Here is a 20377-nt window from a genome sequence, read left to right as displayed (position 1 = left end):
CGGCCTTCAATCCCATCAATTTCCCCAACATAATTTCCCGACTAATAAGGATTTCCCTCAGTTCCTCCTCCTTACTAGACCCTCTGACCCCTTTTATATTCGGAAGGTTGTTTGTGTCCTCCTTAGTGAATACTGAACCAAAGTACTTGTTCAATTGGTCTGCCATTTCTTTGTTCCCCGTTATGACTTCCCCTGATTCTGACTGCAGGGGACCTACGTTTGTCTTTACTAACCTTTTTCTCTTTACATATCTATAGAAACTTTTGCAATCCTCCTTAATGTTCCCTGCAAGCTTCTTCTCGTACTCCATTTTCCCTGCCCTAATCAAACCCTTTGTCCTCCTCTGCTGAGTTCTAAATTTCTCCCAATCCCCGGGTTCGCTGCTATTTCTGGCCCATTTGTATGCCACTTCCTTGGCTTTAATACTATCCCTGATTTCCCTAGATAGCCACGGTCGAGCCACCTTCCCTTTTTTATTTTTACGCCAGACAGTGATATACAATTGTTGTAGTTCATCCATGCGGTCTCTAAATGTCTGCCATTGCCCATCCACTGTCAACCCCTTAAGTATCATTCGCCAATCAATCCTAGCCAATTCATGCCTCATACCTTCAAAGTTACCCTTCTTTAAGTTCTGGACCATGGTCTCTGAATTAACTGTTTCATTCTCCATCCTAATGCAGAATTCCACCATATTATGGTCACTCTTCCCCAATGTGCCTCGCACAATGAGATTGCTAATTAATCCTCTCTCATTACACAACACCCAGTCTAAGATGGCCTCCCCCCTAGTTGGTTCCTCGACATATTGGTCTAGAAAACCATCCCTTATGCACTCCAGGAAATCCTCCTCCACCGTATTGCTTCCAGTTTGTTTAGCCCAATCTATGTGCATATTAAAGTCACCCATTATAACTGCTGCACCTTTATTGCATGCACCCCTAATTTCCTGTTTGATGCCCTCCCCAACATCATTACGACTGTTTGGAGGTCTGTACACAACTCCCACTAACGTTTTTTGCCCTTTGGTGTTCTGCAGCTCTACCCATATAGATTCCACATCATCCAAGCTAATGTCTTTCCTAACTATTGCATTAATCTCCTCTTTAACCAGCAATGCTACCCCACCTCCTTTTCCTTTTATTCTATCCTTCCTGAATGTTGAATACCCCTGGATGTTGAGTTCCCAGCCCTGATCATCCTGGAGCCACGTCTCCGTAATCCCAATCACATCATATTTGTTAACATCTATTTGCACAGTTAATTCATCCACCTTATTGCGGATACTCCTTGCATTAAGACACAAAGCCTTCAGGCTGGTTTTTTTTTAACACCCTTTGTCCTTTTAGAATTTTGCTGTACAGTGGCCCTTTTTGTTCTTTGCCTTGGGTTTCTCTGCCCTCCACTTTTCCTCATCTCCTTTCCGTCTTTTGCTTTTGCCTCCTTTTTGTTTCCCTCTGTCTCCCTGCATTGGTTCCCATCCCCCTGCCATATTAGTTTAACTCCTCCCCAACAGCACTAGCAAACACTCCCCCTAGGACATTGGTTCCGGTCCTGCCCAGGTGCAGACCATCCGGTTTGTACTGGTCCCACCTCCCCCAGAACCGGTTCCAATGCCCCAGGAATTTGAATCCCTCCCTGCTGCACCACTGCTCAAGCCACGTATTCATCTGCACGTGGCACTGGTAGCAATCCCGAGATTACTACTTTTGAGGTCCTACTTTTTAATTTAGCTCCTAGCTCCTTAAATTCGTTTCGTAGGACCTCATCTCTTTTTTTTACCTATGTCGTTGGTACCATTGTGCACCATGACAACTGGCTGTTCTGCCTCCCTTTTTAGAATGTCCTGCACCCGCTCCGAGACATCCTTGACCCTTGCACCAGGGAGGCAACATACCATCCTGGAGTCTCGGTTGCGGCCGCAGAAACGCCTATTTATTACCCTCACAATTGAATCCCCTATCACTATCGCTCTCCCACTTTTTTTCCTGCTCTCCTGTGCAACAGAGCCAGCCACGGTGCCATGAACTTGGCTGCTGCTGCCCTCCCCTGATGAGTCATCCCCCCAACAGCACTCAAAGCAGTATATCTGTTTTGCAGGGGGATGACCACAGGGGACCTCTGCACTACCTTCCTTGCACTACTCTTCCTGCTGGTCTTCCATTCCCTATCTGGCTGTGAACCCCTCTCCTGCGGTACGACCAACTCGCTACACGTGCTACTCACGTCATTCTCAGCATCGTGGATGCTCCAGAGTGAATCCACCCTCAGCTCCAATTCCGCAACGCAGTCAGTCAGGCAGCGGAAGGAGCGTGCGGCAAACCAGTCCCACCCTCCCCTTTCCCTCAACCACTGTCTGTCCCACCTGTGACAGGGACTGTGGTTCCTGTATTGGACTGTTCAGCCACCTGAGAACTCACTTTGAGTGGAAGCAAGTCTTCCTCGGTTTCGAGGGACTGCCTACGATGATGATGTAGACAAATTGTTGACGGTGGCTGGGCAAGTTAAGTTTTTAAATAAAAGATCCTGGGTTCAATAAATAGAGGCATAGAGTACAAAAGTGTGCAAGTTATGATGAACCTGTATAAAACACTGGTTCCGCCCCAACTGGAGTATCGTGTCCAATGCTAGGCACCACACTTTAGGAAGGATGTGAAGGCCTTGGAGAGGGTGCAGAAAAGATTTACAAGAATGGTCCCGGGGATGAGGGACTTCAGTGACATGGAGAGATTGGAGAAGCTGGGGTTGGTTCTCCTTGGAGCAGAGAAGGTTGACAGGAGATTTAATTGAGCAAAATCAGGAGGGGTCCGGACAGAGTAGACTGAGAGAAACTGTACCCATTGGCGGAAGGGTCGAGAACCAGAGGACACGGATTTAAGGCGATCGGCAGAAGAACCAAAGGCGACATGCGGATAAACCTTTTTACGCAGCGAGTGGGTTGCGCTGCCTGAAGGGGGTGGTGGAGGCAGACTCAATCGTGGCTTTCAAAAGGGAGTTGGATAAGTACAAAGGAAAAAAATTAGCAGGGCTACAGGCAAAGGGCGGGGCAATGGGACTGGCTGAGGTGCTCTTGCCGAGAGCCAGCGATAATATTTCCCCTTCCACCCAGACCCCCGCCACATCTCGCGCAGTCGCTGGTGCTCGAAGAGAGACCAGCCTTCTGTCTCTGCGCCCTGGATGACTCTGGTTGTGCAACAGGGCTGAGAGGCTGCATCCCTCCACTTGTCCTTATAATCAATCTGAGTTCCTTTTTTTGCGCGAGCCACTAACAATCGGAGGCGTTAAAGGGTTGTGCATGCCTCCCACCACGAGCTGAACCAGCCGGTCCGGTTCTTGTGCAGTTCCACTCGCAATGAGGGGTGCCACGCCTAGCCACCAAATGCATCGGCCAAGAACTGAGTGCTTGCCTTGGGCGGTGCAAACCAAGGTTTACGAAATCGATTCCTAGGATAGAAGACAGAAAGTCTTGCATTTATATAGCGCCTTTCAGTACTGAGGAAGCGCCGCGCTGCGCTGTCAGGCGTTACTGAGGGAGCGCCGCACTGTCGGAGGGGCGGTACTGAGGGAGCGCCGCACTGTCGGAGGGGCGGTACTGAGGGAGCGCCGCACTGTCGGAGGGGCGGTACTGAGGGAGCGCCGCACTGTCGGAGGGGCGGTACTGAGGGAGCGCCGCACTGTCGGAGGGGCGGTACTGAGGGAGCGCCGCACTGTCGGAGGGGCGGTACTGAGGGAGCGCCGCACTGTCGGAGGGGCGGTACTGAGGGAGCGCCGCACTGTCGGAGGGGCGGTGTTGAGGGAGTGTCGGAAGGGCAGTACTGAGGGAGCGCCGCACTGTCGGAGGGGCGGTACTGAGGGAGCGCCGCACTGTCGGAGGGGCGGTACTGAGGGAGCGCCGCACTGTCGGAGGGGCGGTACTGAGGGAGCGCCGCACTGTCGGAGGGGCGGTACTGAGGGAGCGCCGCACTGTCGGAGGGGCGGTACTGAGGGAGCGCCGCACTGTCGGAGGGGCGGTACTGAGGGAGCGCCGCACTGTCGGAGGGGCAGTACTGAGGGAGCGCCGCACTGTCGGAGGGGCGGTGTTGAGGGAGTGTCGGAAGGGCAGTACTGAGGGAGCGCCGCACTGTCGGAGGGGCGGTACTGAGGGAGCGCCGCACTGTCGGAGGGGCGGTACTGAGGGAGCGCCGCACTGTCGGAGGGGCGGTACTGAGGGAGCGCCGCACTGTCGGAGGGGCGGTACTGAGGGAGCGCCGCACTGTCGGAGGGGCGGTACTGAGGGAGCGCCGCACTGTCGGAGGGGCGGTACTGAGGGAGCGCCGCACTGTCGGAGGGGCGGTACTGAGGGAGCGCCGCACTGTCGGAGGGGCGGTGTTGAGGGAGTGTCGGAAGGGCAGTACTGAGGGAGTGCCGCACTGTCGGAGGGGCAGTGCTGAGGGAGCACCGCACTGTTGGAGGGGCAGTGCTGAGGGAGCCGTGCGCTGTTGGAGGGGCGGTACTGAGGGAGCGCCGCACTGTTGGAGGTGCTGTCTTTTAGATGAGGCGGTAAACCGAGGCCCCGTCTGCCCCCTCAGATGGATGTAAAAGATTCCGCGGCCACTATTGGAAGAGCAGGGGGAGTTCTCCCCGGTGTCCTGGGATCAATATTTATCCCTCAATCAGCGTCACTTTTAAAAAAACAAAAACATGATCTGGGTCATTATCACATTGCTGTTTGTGGGAGCTTGCTGTGTGCAGATTGGCTGCCACGTTTCCCACATTACAACAGTGACTACACTTCCAAAAAGAAAGTGGCTGTAAAGCGCTTTGGGACGTCCGGTGGTCGTGAAGAGTTTTATATAAATGCAAAATGTTTCACCATTATCTGCCCCTCAGTCTCTCCCACACATTCACCTCCCATATCCACTTTAATTCTAAACTATCTGTTCCCCCGCCGCACCCCTTCCTTATTTTGAGCTAGAGTCCATGCTCGCCCTCCCCATCACAGAATTTATACTCGTGTCGGGGGGAAAAAATCGATTTATTTTGTCCCTCTTGTACGCTGCGTGTTAAAGCCTGTGCGAGCTGCCAATTTCCCCCAAATGGAACCATTCCTGCTTCATTGGTATCTCACGGTAGCTCTGGTGTGCAACCCTGGGTCTCCAAAACCTAGGACAACTCCCTCCTCCCCACCCCCCCTCCCCTCCGTTGTGTGATGGACTGAACTCGCCTCCCGATCACAAAATACTAGTCCGGCCTCTGGCGAATTATGTCCATTTCTGAGCACCACACATTAGGAAGGACATGAAGGCTTCGGAGAGGGTACAGAAGAGATTTACGAGAATGGTTTCAGGGATGGTGGGATTGCAGTTGCGCGGAGGGACTGGAGCAACTGAGAGGTTTTCTCCTTGGAGCAGAGAAGGCCAAGAGGTGATTTGGTAGAGGAGTTTAAAATCATGAAACATAGAAAAATAGGTGCAGGAGCAGGCCATTCGGCCCTTCGAGTCTGCACCACCATTCAATATGATCATGGCTGATCATGCAACTTCAGTACCCCATTCCTGCTTTCTCTCCATACCCCTTGATCCCTTTAGCCGTAAGGGCCACATCTAACTCCCTTTTGAATATATCCAACGAACTGGCCTCAACAACTTTCTGTGGTAGAGAATTCCACAGGTTCACAACTCTGAGTGAAGAAGTTTCTCCTCATCTCGGTCCTAAATGGCTTACCCCTTATCCTTAGACTGTGACCCCTGGTTCTGGACTTCCCCAACATCGGGAACATTCTTCCTGCCTCTAACCTGTCCAATCCCGTCAGAATTTTATATGTTTCTATGCGATCCCCTCTCATCCTTCTAAATTCCAGTGAATATAAGCCTAGTCGATCCAGTCTTTCTTCATATGTCAGTCCTGCTATCCCGGGAATCAGTCTGGTGAACCTTCGCTGCACTCCCTCAATAGCAAGAACGTCCTTCCTCAGATTAGGAGACCAAAACTGAACACAATATTCAAGGTGAGGCCTCACCAAGGCCCTGTACAACTGCAGTAAGACCTCCCTGCTCCTATACACAAATCCTCTTGCTATGAAGGCCAACATGCCATGTGCCGCCTTCACTGCCTGTTGTACCTGCATGCCAATTTTCAGGTTTGGTTAGAGTAAATCATAGGCAGACCCTCAAAGTGAGGATGACTTGCTTCCACGCCAAAAAAGAATGAGTTCACAGGTGTTTCAATGCAGGACCTAATATTCCAGATCCCGAACTACATCCTGAAGGGTGGAAGATGCCTGTTGGTGGATTTTTTTAAACATGGGGTGGCCGTTGCACACCAGCCACCACACGGGCTTGACAGAGCGAGGTCTTGGTTCAGTGGCAAGGGTTAACCAGGACGACTGGAGACCTGCTCTGCTGCACGGACCTAATGCGCCCACACATCGCACAGTGTGGGCTGGGCCCAGGCTGCCCCTGGGCCCTCGCCTCTCCTGGGCCCCGAACTCGCGCCTCTCCCGGGGCCCCGATCACGTCCCTCTGCAATCTCTCGCCGCTCCTTCGCCCCTCCTGCTGTGCCTGCCCGCACTGCAATCGGCGACCGGACTTCGCAGCCGCCCCCCCCCTCCCCCCCCCTGCAGTGGTATGTCGCCGTACGCTGCTCCCTCTGATGGCCCCGGCCTGCTGATGGAAACTGAGTCCAAGGCATGAAGGGGCGATAACCAGAGGATGCAGATTTAAGGTGATTGGCGAAGGAACCAAATACGATGCAATGAAAAACCTTTTTACGCAGCGAGTGGTTAGGATCTGGACTGCACTGCCTGAGAGGCTGGTGGCTACAGATTCAATAGGAGCCTTCAAAAGGGAACTGGATAAGTACTTGAAGGAGAAAGAATGGCAGGGTTATGGGGAACGAGTGGGGGAGAGCGAGAGCTCTTCGAAAGAACTGGCGCAGACTCGATGGGCCGAATGGCTGTCTCCTGTGCTGCACTGTTCTATGATCTCCCGATGCTTTGAGCCAGTTCTCAAACAAGCTTCTGGCTCTCCCTGTAAGTGCTGGGACTGGGTAAACCTCTTGTTTGCTTAAAGGACATGCTGGGATTATAGACGGGACTGTTTCCAAGCCAATCCCGTCGGCATGTTTGTGCAGTTGGAACCTACGTCGATTTTTAAGTTTAGCGTTGAACGTATGGCACAGAATGAGGCCATTCGGCCTAACTGCTCCGTCCCAGCATTTCTGCTCCACATAAGCCTCCTCCCGCCTTCAGCTCGCCCCATCGGGGCAGCCTGTAATGTATACACCTGTAAGTATGCTCACATAGTTTTGGAACTGTTGAGTTGGGAGTGGCTTAGCCAGTCACGTGATGTTCACAAGACTCAATAAAACCCCGGCCAGTTGAGTTCGGGGGATCCACGATGGGGCAGGTGGTTGTGAGCCTGGTGGATGAACTGGTAATGTTGTAGCGTGATTGTTAAACCTTTGCTGATAAACCAACTAGTTCTTAATAGCAATGTATTGCGTTGAATTCTTGAGCAAAGAATCCACAAAGCAAATACGTTACAATATCCTTTTGTTCCTTTCGTCCTCACTCCAGGAACTTGAGCACATACATCTAGGCTGACACTCCAGTGCAGAGGTGCCGAGGGGGGGCGGTACCGAGGGAGCGCCGCGCTGTCGGAGGGGCAGTACTGAGGGAGCACCGCACTGTCGGAGGGGCGGTACTGAGGGAGCGCCGCACTGTCGGAGGGGCAGTACTGAGGGAGCACCGCACTGTCGGAGGGGCAGTACTGAGGGAGCACCGCACTGTCGGAGGGGCAGTACTGAGGGAGCGCCGCACTGTCGGAGGGGCAGTACTGAGGGAGCGCCGCACTGTCGGAGGGGCAGTATTGAGGGAGCGCCGCACTGTCGGAGGGGCAGTACTGAGGGAGCGCCGCACTGTCGGAGGGGCAGTACTGAGGGAGCGCCGCACTGTCGGAGGTGCCATCTTTCGGATGAGACGTTAAACTGAGGCTCCGTCTGCCCTATCGGGTGGATGTAAAAGATCCCGGGGCTGCTATTGGAAGAAGAGCAGGGGGAGTTCTCCCCGGTGTCCTGAGGCCAATATTTATCCCTCGACCAACATCACTAAAACAGACGATCCGGGTCATTATCACATTGCTGTGTGTGGGAGCTTGCTGTGCGCAAGTTGGCTGCCGCGTTTCCCACATTACAACAGTGACTACTCTCAAAGTGCGCGCTCTCGGCTCGGCACTGCACTGGGAGTGTCGGCCTGGATTATGGGCTCAAATCTCTGGAGTGGGACTTGAACCCACAACCTTCTGACTGAGGCGAGAGAGCGAACTACCCACCGAGACACAGCTAACGCATTAATTACATGCATAGTACTTTGGAGATGTCCTGACATGAAAGATGCTTCATAAATGCTTCTACCGTTGTCATCTCTTTGCTACAACAACAACTTGTATTTATATAGCACCTTTAACATGGTGAAACGTCCCAAGGCGCTTCGCAGCAGTATTATCAGATCAAAAATTTGACACCGAGCCGCATAAGTAGAAATTAGGGCAGGTGACCAAAAGCTCGGTCAAAGAGGACGGTTTTAAGGAGGAGAGAGAGGCAGAGGGGTTTAGGGAGGGAGTTCCAGAGCTTGAGGCCCAGGCAACAGAAAGCACGGCCACCGATGGTGGAGCGATTACAATCAGGGATGCACAGGAGGGCAGAATTAGAGGAGCACAGACATCTCGGAGGGGGTTGGGGGGGTGGCTGGGCTGGAGATTACAGAAATAGGGAAGATGCGGTGGAGAGATTTTAAAACCAGAATGAGAATTTTGAAATCACGGTATTGCTTAACCGGAAGCCAATGTAGGTCAGTGAGCACAGGGGGTGATGGGCGAGCAGGACTCGGTGCGAGTTAGGACACGGGGGCAGTGAGCACAGGGGGTGATGGGTGAGCGGGACTCAGTGCGAGTTAGGACACGGGGCAGTGAGCACGGGGGGTGATGGGTGAGCGGGACTCGGTGCGAGTTAGGACACGGGGCAGTGAGCACAGGGGGTGATGGGTGAGCGGGACTCGGTGCGAGTTAGGACACGGGGCAGTGAGCACAGGGGGTGATGGGTGAGCGGGACTCAGTGCGAGTTAGGACACGGGGCAGTGAGCACAGGGGGTGATGGGTGAGCGGGACTCGGTGCGAGTTAGGACACGGGGCAGTGAGCACGGGGTGATGGGTGAGCGGGACTCAGTGCGAGTTAGGACACGGGGCAGTGAGCACAGGGGGTGATGGGTGAGCGGGACTCGGTGCGAGTTAGGACACGGGGCAGTGAGCACAGGGGGTGATGGGTGAGCGGGACTCGGTGTGAGTTAGGACACGGGGTCAGCGAGCACAGGGGGTGATGGGTGAGCGGGACTCGGTGCGAGTTAGGACACGGGGCAGTGAGCACAGGGGGTGATGGGTGAGCGGGACTCAGTTCAAGTTAGGACACGGGGCAGCAAGCACAGCGGGTGATGGGTGAGCGGGACTCGGTGCGAGTTAGGACACGGGGCAGTGAGCACAGGGAGTGATGGGTGAGCGGGACTAGGTTCAAGTTAGGACACGGGGCAGCGAGCACAGCGGGTGATGGGTGAGTGGGACTCGTTGCGAATTAGGACACATGGCAGCCGAGTTTTGGATCACTTCTAGTTTACGTCGGGTAGAATGAGGGAGGCCAGCCAGGAGCGCGTTGGAATAGTCAAGTCTGGAGGTAACGAGGGCACGGATGAGGGCTTCAGCAGCGGATGAGCTGAGGCGGGGGGCGGAGACGGGCGATGTTAAGGAGGTGGGAATCGGCTGATTTATGCTGCAGATATGTGGTGGAAGTAGTTCAAAATACTCTTTGCAAGTGCATTACCTCAAATTCCAGTGAACTGACTCTGAATGACTCTCATTATGCAGTGTGCTGTGACCTGGAGCGCACTGCCTGAAAGGATGGTGCAAGCAGATTCAATAATATCTTTCAAAAGGGTGTTGGGGAAATATTTTAAGGAGAAAAATTTGCAGGGCTGTGGGTTAAGAGCGGGGCTGGGGGTGTGGGGGCGGGTGTTGGTGACTAATGGGATCGCTCTTTCAAAGAGCAGCCATGATGGGCCGAATGGCGGCCTCCTGTGCAGTATCGTTCTATGATTTGGTGTCATGGTACATCAGTCATTGAAGGTAGGCATGCAGGTACAGCGGGCAGTAAAGAAAGCAAATGGCATGCTGGCCTTCATAGCGAGAGGATTTGAGTACAGGAGCAGGGAGGTCTTGCTGCAGCTGTGCAGGGCCTTGGTGAGACCTCACCTGGAATATTGTGTGCAGTTTTGGTCTCCTAATCTGAGGAAGGACATTCTTGCTATTGAGGGAGTGCAGCGAAGGTTCACCAGACTGATTCCCGGGATGGCAAGACTGACATATGAGGGAAGATTGGATCGACTAGGCTTATATTCACTGGAGTTTAGAAGAATGAGAGGGGATCTCATAGAAACATTTACAATTCTGACGGGATTGGACAGGTTAGATGCAGGAAGAATGTTCCTGATGTTGGGGGCAGTCCAGAACCAGGGGTCACAGTCTACGGATAAGGGGTCAGCCATTTAGGACCGAGATGAGGAGAAACTTCTTCACTCAGAGAATTGTGAACCTGTGGAATTCTCTACCACAGAGAGTTGTTGAGGCCAGTTCGTTGGATATATTCAAAAGGGAGTTAGATGTGGCCCTTACGGCTAAAAGGATCAAGGAGTATGGAGAGAAAGCAGGAATGGGGTACTGAGGGAATGATCAGCCATGATCATATTGAATGGTGGTACAGGCTTGAAGGGCCGAATGGCCTACTGCACCTATTTTCTATGTCGTCTCGAGCAGAAACCCCCCTACCCCCACCAGTCTAGTCAAGCACAATGCTGGGCATGTTAATTAATTTGTTGGAATGAATGATGACCTACGAGGATTACGACTTCTGTTTTTGGTTGAGGGCGTGCACAGGTGAGCCCGTACTTCTTTACTGCTGCGGTGTAAGATTTGGATCACTGGTCACACACCGATTACCCATCAGGGGTTATAAGGCATATTATATAGTCAAACGCAACACACAATCAGGAAAGACTTGGTAGACGTACGACCATGACAAGTAGTTGGTACTAGTCCCGATCGGACAGATAGCTGGTGACATGGACAGTTCTTCTCTGCACTGTTTGCCCTGCAAAGCTCCTTTTAGATAGCTTTTTTTTTTTAAATTCACTTTTTAGGGATGAGCCTGGGGTACCATGATGGACAGGGCCATTTTAACCTGTAAGGGCTGTTGCCAAACCAGGGTGCCCAATGACTCGTCGAGTTCCTTGTCTCAACCCTTGGGCGAAACCCTCCTCTCCCCATGTCTTTGCTGTTTATACTTTCTGAAGTATAAGCTCATCTCTCCTGTCGTTATCCTCCCAAGGTTGGAGTCAGACAGGCCATTCATGGCCTTCGGAAGCCTGTCGTCGGTTATTTATGTTCACTCTGTTCAAGTGGCTTTAGCTATTGTACTGTGGAATGAATCCTTCTATATTCTCACACCAGTCTGCGGAGACTTTTTTGTCTCTTATTTGGAATCCGAGTTTAAACCAGAGGCCGTATAAAATGGTGTAATCCTTCTCCCATTCCATCAGTACGTTAGTTAAAGGGAGCGGTGTGTCTCGCGCGCGTTTGCTAGTTTGTGCGACTGACTCCACACTCCCTCTGCACCCCCTTGCAGGGCTACACCTCGTTCTGGAACGACTGCATCTCTGCCGGGCTGCGGGGATGCATCCTGGTGGAGCTGGCACTGAGGGGGCGGATACAGCTGGAGCCCGCCACCATGCGCCGGAAGAGCTTGCTCAATCGCAAGGTGGGTCTGTGCGGGCGGAGTACGTGGGGCAGCATGGTGGGGGTGAGAGGGCGGAGGGGAGGGGAGGGGGGAGGGGGCGTGATGCGGAGGGAGGTGGGGGATTGGGGGAAGGAGGGGAAGAACCCGAGCTGTGTTTTCGGGGAGAGAAGAGCTCATTACAAACCCAACACTGAGGGGGGCAGTGCTGCAGTGCCTCACCCAAGTGTGGCCATTTTGTTTGTTTGTTCCCGGGATGTGGGCGTCGCTGGCCAGGCCCAGCATTTATTGCCCGTCCCCCTAATTGCCCCGCGAGAAGGTGGCTGGTGAGCCGCCGCCTTGAACCGCGGCAGTCCCGTGTGGTGAAGGTGCTCCCACAGTGCTGTTGGGGAGGGAGTTCCAGGATTGGTGACCCAGCGACGATGAAGGAACGGCCGATATGTTTCCAAGTCCGGATGGCGTGTGACTCTGAGGGGAACGTGGAGGTGGTGGTGTTCCATGCGCCTGCTGCCCTTGCCCTTCTAGGCAGGCAGAGGTCGTGGGTTTCGGAGCTGCTGCTGAAGATGCCTTGGCCATTCTTCACGTTGGGGGCCGAGAGTGCTTTCTGGCTGCTCAACTGTGGAGTGCATCACAGCTGAGCCCGATCCTGATGTCCCCATTTTGCACTGGGTAGGGGGGGGAGCAGGAAGGGAGGTCACTAGGCAGAAATGAGGAGCAGGAACCCTGCCGATTCTGTATCCTTTCCATCAGGTGAGCGCACGCAAGGAGTGCTGTCTGGTCACCCAGCCATTGGAACTAGGTACGATGCCTGTCCTCACCTGGGGGGGCCCTTCCAGCAGTAGGGGTACCACAGCATAGTGGTTATGTTGATCGAGTGTGGTCGAGCATCGAAGCACTGACCACACTCGACCAGCTCCGCTGGGCAGGGCCACATTGTCCGCATGCCCCGACACGAGACTCCCAAAGCGAGCGCTCTACTCGGAACTCCTTCACGGCAAACGAGCCCCAGGTGGGCAGAGGAAACGTTACAAGGGACACCCTCAAAGCCTCCCTGATAAAGTGCAACATCCCCACCGACACCTGGGAGTCCCTGGCCAAAGACCAGACCGCCCTAAGTGGAGGAAGTGCATCCGGGAGGGCGCTGAGCACCTCGAGTCTCGTCGCCGAGAGCGTGCAGAAACCAAGCGCAGGCAGCGGAAGGAGCGTGCGGCAAACCAGTCCCACCCTCCCCTTCCCTCAACCACTGTCTGTCCCACCTGTGACAGGGACTGTGGCTCTCGTATTGGACTGTTCAGCCACCCGAGAACTCACTTTAAGAGTGGAAGCAAGTCTTCCTCAATTCCGAGGGACTGCCGATGATGATGGTGATGGACTGGCAATCCAGGGGCCTGGGCTAATGATCCGAAGACCCGAGTTCAAATCCCACCACGGCAGCTGGAGAATTTAAATTCATTTAATTAAATAAATCTGGAATTAAAAAGCTAGTATCAGTAATGGTAACCATGAAAATGTTGGATTGTCGTAAAAAAAAACCCATGTGGTTCACTAATGTCCTTTGTGGGGAAGGAAATCTGCTGCCCGTACTCGGTCTGGCCGATATGTCCGACCCACGACAATGTGGTTGACTCTTCACTGCCCCCTACAGTTCAAGAAGGTGGCTCACCACCACCTTCTCAAGGGTAATTAGGGGAGGGCAATAAATATCGGCCTTGCCAGCGACGCCCAAATCCCGAGAACTAATTCATTGTAAAAAAACAAAGTGTAGAATAGTGGGGAATCCCGTAGTGCGAGAGCTGCTGTGATGTCAACCGGCTGTCCAATCACAATGCAGAATTCTCACTAGTGGGAAACGAGAACCTGCTTTTTTTCTGACTTTTTAATAAATATTAGAGAGCAAAACAAAGATTGGGGCAAAAGCAATTACTGGGTAGCAATCGGGGGGGGGGGCCTGGATGATTCCCCCCCACCCTCATCCTTGGGGAGGGTACTGAGGCCAACTCCAGCCCTGGCTTGGGAGCAGCGCACGTCAGTGGGAACTGCAATGGTGCAGTCACAACCTCGCGTTTCAGAACCGCGCGGGGAGCGTGTTTAACAACCGCGCCATCCGCTTGGACGTTTACCTGAATAGATCAATAACTACTTGTATTTATATAAGAACATAAGAAATAGGAGCAGGAGTCGGCCATTCGGCCCCTCGAGCCTGCTCTGCCATTTAATAAGATCATGGCTGATCCGATCATGGACTCAGCTCCACTTCCCTGCCCGTCCCCTTATCCCCTTATCGTTTTAAGAAACTGTCTATTTCTGTCTTAAATTTATTCAATGTCCCGGCTTCCACAGCTCTCTGAGGCAGTGAATTCCACAGATTTACAACCCTCTGAGAATAAATTCCTCCTCATCTCAGTTTTAAATCGGCGGCCCCTTATTCTAAGACCATGCCCCCTAGTTCTAGTCTCCCCCATCAGTGGAAACATCCTCTCTGCATCCACCTTGTCAAGACCCCCTCATAATCTTATACGTTTCGATAAGATCACCACTCATTCTTCTGAATTCCAATGAGTAGAGGCCCAACCTTCTCCACCTTTCCTCATAAGTCAACCCCCTCATCGCCGGAATCAACCGAGTGAACCTTTTCTGAACTGCTTCCAAAGCAAGTATATCCTTTCGTAAATATGGAAACCAAAACTGCACGCAGTACTCCAGGTGTGGCCTCACCAATACCCTGTATAGCTGTAGCAAGACTTCCCTGCTTTTATAGCGTCATAGTGAAACATCCCAAGGCGTGTTATAAGACAAGACAGATAAAGTTGACACTGAGCTGCATAAGAAGAAATTCCGGCAGGTGACCAAACACTTGGTCAAAGAGGTCGGTTTTAAGGAGTGTCTTAAAGGAGGAGAAAGTCGGAGAGGTTTAGGGAGGGAGTTCCAGAGCTTGGTGCCCAGGCAACAGAAGACACGGCCACCAATGGTTACATAAGAACATAAGAAATAGGAGCAGGAGTCGACCATTTGGCCTCTCGAGCCTGCTCCGCCATTTAATAAGATCATGGCTGATCTGATCAGGTTGAGCGATTTTATAATCAGGGATGCTCAAGAGGGCAGAATTTGAGGAGCGCAGACTTCTCTGGGGGGGTTGAGAGGCTGGAGGAGATTAGAGATAAGGTGGGGGCAAAGGCCATGGAGGGATTTATAAACCAGGATGAGACTTTTGAAATCAAAGCATTGCTTAACCGGGGATCGGTGTAGGTCAGCGAGCACAGGGGGTGATGGGTGAGCGGGACTCGGTGCGTGTTAACACACGGGGGCAGCGAGCACAGGGGGTGATGGGTGAGCGGGACTCGGTGCGAGTTAGGACACGGGGTCAGCGAGCACAGGGGGTGATGGGTGAGTGGGACTGGGTACGTGTTAACACACGGGGGCAGCGAGCACAGGGGGTGATGGGTGAGCGGGACTCGGTGCGCGTTAACACACGGGGGCAGCGAGCACAGGGGGTGATGGGTGAGCGGGACTCGGTGCGCGTTAACACACGGGGGCAGCGAGCACAGGGGGTGATGGGTGAGCGGGACTCGGTGCGAGTTAGGACACGGGGGCAGCGAGCACAGGGGGTGATGGGTGAGCGGGACTCGGTGCGAGTTAGGACACAGGGCAGCGAGCACAGGGGGTGATGGGTGAGAGGGAGCCGGAGCGAGTTAGGACACGGGGCAGCGAGCACAGCGGGTGATGGGTGAGCGGGACTGGGTGCGAGTTAGGACACGGGGGCAGGGAGTGATGGGTGAGCGGGACTCGGTGCGCGTTAACACACGGGGGCAGCGAGCACAGGGGGTGATGGGTGAGCGGGACTCGGTGCGCGTTAACACACGGGGGCAGCGAGCACGGGGTGATGGGTGAGCGGGACTCGGAGCGAGTTAGGACACGGGGGCAGCGAGCACGGGGTGATGGGTGAGCGGGACTCGGAGCGAGTTAGGACACGGGGGCAGCGAGCACAGGGGTGATGGGTGAGCGGGACTCGGAGCGAGTTAGGACACTGGGGCAGCGAGCACAGGGGGTGATGGGTGAGCGGGACTCGGAGCGCGTTAACACACGGGGGCAGCCAGCACAGGGGGTGATGGGTGAGCGGGACTCGGTGCGAGTTAGGACACGGGGTCAGCGAGCACAGTGGGTGATGGGTGAGTGGGACCCGGAGCGAGTTAGGACACGGGGCAGCGAGCACAGGGGGTGATGGGTGAGCGGGACTCGGTGCGAGTTAGGACACGGGGCAGCGAGCACAGGGGGTGATGGGTGAGCGGGACTCGGTGCGCGTTAACACACGGGGGCAGCGAGCACAGGGGGTGATGGGTGAGCGGGACTCGGTGCGAGTTAGGACATGGGGCAGCGAGCACGGGGTGATGGGTGAGCGGGACTGGGTGCGAGTTAGGATACGGGGCAGCGAGCACAGGGGGTGATGGGTGAGCGGGACTCGGTGCGAGTTAGGACATGGGGCAGCGAGCACGGGGTGATGGGTGAGCGGGACTCGGTGCGAGTTAGGACATGGGGCAGCGAGCACGGGGTGATGGGTGAGCGGGACTCGGGGCACAGGGGGTGATGGGTGAGCGGGACTGGGTGCGAGTTAGGACACGGGGCAGCGAGCACTGGGTGATGGGTGAGCAGGACTGGGTGCGAGTTAGGACACGGGGGCAGCGAGCACAGGGGGTGATAGGTAAGCGGGACTCGGTGCGAGTTAGGACACGGGGGCAGCGAGCACAGGGGGTGATGGGTGAGCGGGACTCGGTGCGAGTTAGGACACGGGGGCAGCGAGCACAGGGGGTGATAGGTAAGCGGGACTCGGTGCGAGTTAGGACACGGGGGCAGCGAGCACAGGGGGTGATGGGTGAGCGGGACTCGGTGCGAGTTAACACACGGGGGCAGTGAGCACAGGGGGTGATGGGTGAGCGGGACTCGGTGCGAGTTAACACACGGGGGCAGGCGAGTTTTGGATCACCTCCAGTTAACGTCGGGTAGAATGTGGGAGGCCAGCCAGGAGTGCGTTGGATCGAGGATGAAAATGATTTGTTTTTTCTCCCCCCTCCACTCCCGACCTCTTGTTGTTCCAGGTTCTCTTCAAGTCCGATGCCCCGACCGGCGACGTTCTCCTGGATGAAGCCCTGAAGCACATCAAAGCCACCGAACCGGCCGAGACCGTCCAGAACTGGATCGAGCTGCTCACGGGTACGGGAAGTTGGCGCCGAGCACCGGGGGCGGAAACCGGCATGTCACGGCGGGGTGGGGGGGGGGGGGCTGGCGGTGGCTTGAACAGCCGGATTTCCCCGTCCTCCCGTGTATTCCCTGCAGTATAGGAGCGGATCCCGATCGAATTGTGTCTCCCTCTATGTTACCGCTGCTCAGGCGAGTGAGACTGGCTGTGGCATAAAGACTTGCATTCCTATAGCGCCTTTCACGGCCACCGCAAGTCCCAAAGCGCCTTTACAGCCAATGAAGTGCCGGTTCGGAGTGCGGTCACTGTGGGAAACCGGTGACCAATTTGCGCACAGCAAGCTCCCACACACAGCAATGTGACCATGACCCGGATCATCTGTGTCGGTGGTGATGGTTGAGGAATAAATATTGGCCCCAGGACACCGGGGAAAAACTCCCCCCCCCCCCCCCCTCCACCCCCCGCTCTTCTTCCAATCGTGGCCGTGGGATCTTTTACGTCCGCCCGAGAGGAAATCTCAGTGGGTCAGGCAGCATCCGCGGAGAGAAAAATCTAACGCTTCGGGTCGACGACCCTTCGTCAGAACTGGTGAAAGTTGGAAATGACCGGGGTTCTTAAGGAGCGCTGAAGACTGAGCAGGCTCGAGGGGCCGAATGGCCGACTCCTGCTGCTACTGCTGGCGTTTATTTGACCCGCTTTGTGTATTTTTTCCTCTTCTTTTCCCCCCCCCCCCGATCCAGGCGAGACGTGGAACCCGCTGAAACTGAACTACCAGATCCGCAACGTGCGGGAGCGACTGGCCAAGAGCCTGGTGGAGAAGGGGGTGCTGACCACGGAGAAGCAGAACTTCCTGCTCTTCGACATGACGACCCACCCGGTGACCAACGACACCCTCAAGCAGCGGCTGATCAAGAAGCTGCAGGACGCCTTCTGGACAAGTGGGCCAAGGACACCCAGCGCATGGACCGCCGGCTGCTGGCCCTGGTGCTGCTGGCCCACAGTGCGGACGTTTTGGAGAACGCCTTCGTGCCCCTGCTCGACGAGCAGTACGAGCTCGCCACCGCCCGCTCGCGCGAGTTGCTGGACCTCAACCCGGACGTGGAGTGCGCCAAGCCCAACGCCAACGAGATGATCTGGGCCGTCATGGCCGCCTTCACCAAGTAACAGGCGCAGGGGCAGTTGTCGACCAACGGATGGAGAGTGGGGGTAGGGGGGGGGCGGGGTCTAATTAATACATGTCAGTCTTTCACTCCTGTCCCTCTCTCTATCATTCCATCTCTCTTCTTTCCCCCCCCGCCCGCTTGGGCATTGACCCTGGGGTATGGTATCACGGTGCGGAGGTGGGGTGTGTGGGAAGGGGGGGGGGTGCGCTACATGAGCAACGCCGCCACCTGGAGGCCGGGAAGAGGAGTGAGCGAGCTGCCTTTTCTTGCTGTTAATTGTGGGCCGGTGGCGGTTGAGCTCACTGCGGCTGTATTGGCTCGCGCGGCTGCAGTGCTCTGTGCCGGCCTCCAGGTGGCAGCGTTGCGCACGTAGCGCCCCCCCCCCCACTCGTGGCAAGAATCGAGTACTGCGGCTGCGGTAAATTGGGCCCATTCCTGCTCCCCACCCACCCCCCCCCCCTCCCCAGGCAGTTATGGCTCTTTGAGGGAGGGAAGGGATAATTGTTAAACTCTTACACTTAAAAAGCAAATCCTAAACCTAACGCTTATGATAATCGTTGGTGTTTGCGAGGCACAATTTCTTTTAAATCCAGTTTTTTTTTTAAAGTGGGGCATCTCTTGAGTGGGTGTCCATTTTATTTTGCCCCCCGCCCCCCCCCCCCCACACACACACACGTTCTCTTTCCCCACCCTGCCCTACGAGGGAGAGGGCCGGCTGATTCAATTTCCCGACCCCCAGGGTGGGTGGGGTCGCGCGAGGGCAGTTACCGCTTCCTCGGCGGAGTGGGGGGGGCGTGGGGAACTCCCGGGTGAGGGAGAGGGGGCACCGGATCGGGAATCGCCCTCTTCCTCCTCACGCTGCCTGCCCCACGGTGGGTTAGGCCGGCGGTGGGCGGTTCACAGGCCCTTGCCCGCTGGCACCAGGCTCATTGGCAGGTCGCGCCCACCCCACCCCCGCGTTCACCGGGCCGAGTCTGCCTCCCTGATCCTGGTGAAGGAATCGTAGGCCTGCTGAGGGAGATCGCTCGCCTTGGCTTAAGATGCTCAGTTACCTCCTCCTCGTCCTCCCCTCCCTCAACCTCTTCCCACTTGTCCCTCCCTCCCTCCTCCTCAATCTCCTCTCTCTCCCCCTCTCTCTCTCTCTCCCCCCTCTCTCTCTCCCCCTCTCCTCTTCCCCCCCCTCTCTCCCCCCCCTCTCTCCCCCCCCTCTCTTCCCCCCCTCTCCTCCCCCCCCTCTCTTCCCCCCCCTCTCTTCCCCCCCTCTCTTCCCCCCCTCTCTCCCCCCCCCTCTCCCCCCCCCCTCTCCCCCCCCCTCTCTCCCCCCCCCTCTCTCCCCCCCTCTCTCCCCCCCCTCTCTCCCCCCCTCTCTCCCCCCCCTCTCTCCCCCCCCTCTCTCCCCCCCCTCTCTCCCCCCCCTCTCGCCCCCCCCCCTCTCTCCCCCCCTCTCTTCCCCCCCCCTCTCTCCCCCCCCTCTCTCCCCCCCCTCTCTCACCCCCCTCTCTCCCCCCCTCTCTCTCCCCCCCTCTCTCTCCCCCCCTCTCTCTCCCCCCTCTCTCCCCCCCTCTCTCTCCCCCCCCTCTCTCTCCCCCCCCTCTCTCTCCCCCCCCTCTCTCTCCCCCCCCCTCTCTCTCCCCCCCCTCTCTCTCCCCCCCCCCTCTCTCCCCCCCCCCTCTCTCTCCCCCCTCTCTCTCCCCCCTCTCTCTCCCCCCCCCCTCTCTCCCCCCCCCTCTCTCTCCCCCCCCTCTCTCTCCCCCCCCCTCTCTCTCTCCCCCCCCTCTCTCTCTCCCCCCCTCTCTCTCTCCCCCCCCTCTCTCTCTCCCCCCCCCTCTCTCTCTCCCCCCCTCTCTCTCTCCCCCCCCTCTCTCTCTCCCCCCCTCTCTCTTCCCCCCCCTCTCTCTCTCCCCCCCCTCTCTCTCTTCCCCCCCCCTCTCTCTCTCCCCCCCCCTCTCTCTCTCTCTCCCCCCTCTCTCTCTCCCCCCCCCTCTCTCTCCCCCCCTCTCTCTCTCTCTCTCTCTCTCTTCCCTCCCCCCTCTCTCTCTCTCTCTCTCTCTTCCCTCCCCCCCTCTCTCTCTCTCTCTCTCTCTCTCTCTCTCTCTCTCTCTTCTCTCTCTCTCCCCCCCTCTCTCTCTTTCTCTCTCTCTCCCTCTCCCTCCCCCCTCAACCTGCCCCATCCCTCCACTTCTCCCTCCCCCTGCACCCCGGCCTCTTTCCT

The 20377-nt window shown here is 56.0% G+C and overlaps 1 pseudogene; it reads left to right on the top strand.

Moving 5' to 3' along the window:
- LOC139240256 (Golgi phosphoprotein 3-like) overlaps positions 1-19323 on the top strand; it is a 37473-nt pseudogene extending 18150 nt beyond the window's left edge.
- The last annotated feature ends 1054 nt before the right edge of the window (positions 19324-20377 follow it).

Source organism: Pristiophorus japonicus, chromosome 30 (assembly GCF_044704955.1).
Source record: "Pristiophorus japonicus isolate sPriJap1 chromosome 30, sPriJap1.hap1, whole genome shotgun sequence".
In the NCBI taxonomy this organism is placed as follows: domain Eukaryota; kingdom Metazoa; phylum Chordata; class Chondrichthyes; family Pristiophoridae; genus Pristiophorus; species Pristiophorus japonicus.
The sequence above is the reverse complement of the archived record's forward strand: the minus strand, read 5'-3'. Positions and strand labels throughout refer to the sequence as shown.